We start from the raw sequence: 4,518 nt of genomic DNA, 5'->3' as shown, positions 1-4,518 counted from the left end.
CTCACTTTCAGGGAGCAAGGTGGTGTCATCTGCATATTACAGGTTGTTAATAAGCCTTCCCCCAATCCTCATGCCACATTCTTCATCATATCATCCAGCTTCCTTGATTATTTACTCATCGTACAGATTGAATAAGCATGCTAAGAGGATCTAACCCTGACACGCCATTTTGTATTGTTGAAAAGGGGTATTTGCTATGAAGAAGCCCTTGGTCTTGAAAAATTCTATCATGCAATCCCTGGCTTTGCTTCTGTCACCAAGACCAGATTTTCCAACTGCTGTTCCTTCCTCTTTGCTTCCACCTTCCTCATTCCAATCGCCAATCATGATACGTGTATCCTGATTGAATGTTTGATCAATTGCAGACTCAAGATGTTTGGTGGAATGCTTCAGTTTCTTCATCACTGGTTGTTGAGGTTGGTGGATAAACTTGAATAATGACTGGATTTCCGTGAGTGTGGGCAGATCACAGATAACCTTGTACTTCAAGATAGATCCTTACAGGAGTGGAAAGCCTCGTTTTTCTCCCTTGGAGCAGCTGGTGGGTTCGAACTGCTGACCTTGCAGTTGGCAGCCCAAGGCGTATCCATGATGCCACCAGGGCACCTTATCAAGATAGACCTTGAAATGTCCTTTGGGATGATGACTGCAAAGTCATTCCTCTTGATTGTGCCCCTCTCAGCACAGTAAACTATACGATTGCCTGACGTAAGACGATCAGTACCAGTCCGTGTCAGCTCACTAACTAGAACGTCGATTTCTATGCATTCCATTTCATTTCTGAGGACTTCCAACGTTCCTAGATTCATACTTCTTGCATTTCAAGTTCTGATTGTTAAGGGATGTTTCCCGCTGTTTCTTGGCATTTGGTGCTATCAGCAAACGAAGGTCACGAAGACATGACTCCCACACAGTCATCGGGGTGGACTCTGCTTGAGGAGGCAGCTCTTCCCCGGCCGCATGTTGAATGCCTCCTGACTCGCGGGGCCAGTGTCCATCTCTGACAGTGTGCTGCTGCTTTGCAAGAGGTTTTCCGTCTCTCACAAGGTCTTGATTCTGTCCAACAGGTTCTCCATTGCTGATTCCGTAGATGTGGACAGCCTACTCCCCCTCCCTCAGAAACAAGAACAACAACAAGAAACGCTGGCCTGCAGCTTGCTGATGTCAAGACGAGCAAGGAGCCATTTGGTCGAGCCCCCCAATCCTTCCAGTTCCATGGGTCCCCAGAACTTAATCTGCGGGAGGAAAGAGGGAGAAATGGGAGAAAAGGCTGGGAAAGGGCGGAACAAGGAATGGGAAGTGAGGCAAAGAGAAGAAGAGGGAGAAAGAGAGAAATAAGAAAGGAAGGCAGGAGAGTGGGAGATGACGCGTCTGCCTGAACAGGCAGTTTGGTTTGGGGCTGATTTTGACCCTTGGCTACCCGAGACCACTGCTTTCCTCCTGGTCTTTCTGAAAGCCATCACCTTCCCTCCTGCCCTGCGTCAGGGACCAGCAGCCTCAGCATCACCTGGGAGTCATTAAAAACACAGAATCCCAGGTCCCATCCAGCAACCCTGAACCTCCCTCTGCCTTTCAGCCGGATTCAAAGGTGACTTCTAAGTACTTAGGGCTCAGGAGGCTCTGATCAAGAAGGGCCTTCTAAACATACAACATCCCTCTAGTTTTTTAATGCGTCCCCTGCCCCCCACGATCATGACCCCAGTTCTATCTTACAAAGCCGGCTAAACTGGAGCATGTACACCAGTGCAGATAAGAGCTCTCGACACAGAATCTTGGACAGATAAACCCCTCAGGGCCAATATTGAGAGTAGTGATACCATGAGGGGAGGGGGAAGGTGGGGGGAGCAGGGGGAGAAAGGGGAAGCTGATCACAATTAAGGACCTACAACACCCCCAGGGGGGACAATCAACAGAAACGTGGGTGAAGGGAGACAGTGGACAGGGTGATATATGAAAATAATAATAATTTATAATGTATCAAGGGTTCACGAGGGCGGGAGGAGGGAGGGAGGGAGGTGAAAAAAAAGAGGAGCTGATACCAAGGGCTCAAGTGGAAAGAAAATGTTTTGGAAATGATGGTGGCAACATATGTACAAGTGTGCTTGATAGTAGGGGTGTGTGGACTGTTACAAGAGCTGAAAGAGACCCGGTATAATTTTTTAAGTTGAGAATGATGAGGGCAATGAATGTACAAATGTGCTTTACATAATTGATGTATGTTTGGATTGTGATAAGAGTTGCATGAGCCCCTAATAAAATGATTAAAAAAAAGAGTGACCTTTTACCTGCTTTTGTCTCTTACCTCTTTGTTTCCCAGAGGACCCCAGCTCAAAGGGAGACTTCTTTAATGCTCCCCAAGACTTGCTTACAGATGTTATACATTGTCCTTAGTCCCTGAAATCTCTCCTTAGCCTTCCTTATGTCAGTTTGACACAGGGTCTCGGTGGTGGTGGTAGTGGGCTCTGTATCTGCCTTTTTCATCCTGGTACATGCCCCCAGATCTACTGCACGGCAGGTGCAGTGGCGTTCAAGGGTCTTTTACATAGAAAATGATGCTTGGATGGACAGTTGGTTGGATGGATGTGTGGGTGTGTGAAGGATTAATAAATGATGAGCAACTGGATGCTGGATGGATGGTGGGATGGATCGAAAAATGAATGCAAGGATGAGTGAGTGGATGGATGGATGGATAGATGAATGGCTGGCTGGTTGGATGAGTGGTTAAGTGGAAGATTGGTAAGTGATGAGTATAAGGATGGTGGATGAATGTGTATGTATGGATGTATGGATGTATGGATGGATGTTGTGGTAGTTACATAATCTGTTGTCAACTTGAGACTATTAAGAGTGGTTAGCCTGTCAATCAGGTCACAGCTTGACGATCTCATTTGGAGGTGCTAAGGAAATAAATAGCTCACTGGACACAGAACACACACTCCCTGTGAGACATTCCTGTTGATAAGCCGCATGGAGCTATGCTGATAGAGTCAGAGCCCTGGAGCTGGAAGAACCACGTGGAGACCCGCGCCAGTGCTGAGATGCTTCCACCGCCACTGGAGTCACAAGACTTTCCCACCCACTGGCCTGCGATCTTTCTTCCTGCATTCGATGTCATTGCATGTGCCACGTGAGTCTGAAGAATTTATAGACTAGTAACAATCATATGGGCTAATATCGGGATTTATGGGCTTAACCTTGACTGGGCTGGGATGTTTTCTTAATGGACTATTGCTCTTTGATATAAAGTTATCTCTTACACACAAGTATCTATGAATTTGTTTCTCTAGTTCTACCCAGACTAACACAGATGGATGGAGAGATGGATGAAAGAATGAATTAAAAGAGGGATGTATGGTGAAATGTATGTATGGATAGTGGGGTGAATGGATGGATAGATGGAAGGATGAGTGGGTGAATGACTGGTGAGCAGAGGATTGGTCGATGATGCGTATGTGGATGGTGGATGAATGAATGGATGGGTAGATGGAAAGGATGAATAGATGGATGGATATAGTGGGATGGATGGATGGATGGATGGATATATGGGTGGATGAAAGGATAGATAGACAGAAAGATGGATGTCGGGTAGCGGAATAGATGAAAGGATGAATGGATGGATGCATAGATGGATGGACGGATGGAAGGGTAGATGAGTGGTGAGTAGAGTACTGCTAAGCAGTGAGAAGGTGGATGGTAGATGAATGGATGGACAGATGGAGAGGTATGTGAATGGCTGGCTGAGCTGAGGACAGACAGAGAGGTGGATGGGTGGAGGATGGAGAGAATGCTAATTGGGGGAGGATGGAAGAATAGGTAGGTGGGAGAGTTCCAAATCTGGATCTGAGGAGGCTGGAAAATTAGTGTGGACAAAAGAAGGGAGCTGGCAGAAACAGCTTCTGAATCGAAAATGAACAAACAAAACGTCGCCAAGCATGTGGCTGATGTCTCCTTCCCTCACTGATTGCCAGTGGTCCAGGGTGACTCACAGGGCCCCTATAGGACATGGTAGAAGCACCCCGGTGAGCTTGCGAGCCGCCTGTAATCCTTTAGAGGAGTAGAAAGGCCCATCTTTCTCCCGAAGTGCAGTTGGTGGCTTTGAACTGCTGACCTCATGTCTCAAGGTGACATGAAACCCCATCACAACTGTGAATTACAAAGGAGCAGACCTAGCCCAGGTTCGTGCTTGGAAAAGGGAAGCCAAGGGAACGTCGTCAGCATGCCCTCTGGTGGACAGAGCAGGTAAGGGCACCCACCCCTCGCCTTCCCGCCCCTGAGGTCTGGTGGTGGACAGGAGCGAGATGGAAATGCTCCTGAGAGAGGTTCGGGGTGGGGGGTGTCTTTAGAGAGCGTGTCGATGCGGATGTGGCTGGGATCTTAGCTTATGTTTCACTGACGAGCAGTGGATGGGAGATCCCAATGGGCAAGGGCTTTGTGCCGCCCAAAAGGGGCCAGTCGCTGTCCACTCAGCTCGAAGCCAGAGCGGTCCCATGGAGGTCAGGGAAGAACTGGGTCCCAAGG

General features: G+C 47.9%; 1 protein-coding gene across 1 annotated transcript in view; it reads right to left on the bottom strand.

The window, feature by feature from the left end:
• The window catches only part of SYMPK (symplekin scaffold protein), a 50,755-nt gene that overhangs the window by 2,978 nt on the left and 43,259 nt on the right, over positions 1–4,518 (bottom strand). The gene's annotated exons all lie outside the window — the stretch shown is intronic.

Source organism: Echinops telfairi, unplaced genomic scaffold (genome assembly GCF_000313985.2).
Source record: "Echinops telfairi isolate 266 unplaced genomic scaffold, ASM31398v2 ScPeMD7_655;HRSCAF=1070, whole genome shotgun sequence".
NCBI classification, from domain to species: domain Eukaryota; kingdom Metazoa; phylum Chordata; class Mammalia; order Afrosoricida; family Tenrecidae; genus Echinops; species Echinops telfairi.
Note: the sequence above shows the minus strand (reverse complement) of the source record. Positions and strands in the feature narration are given on the sequence as shown.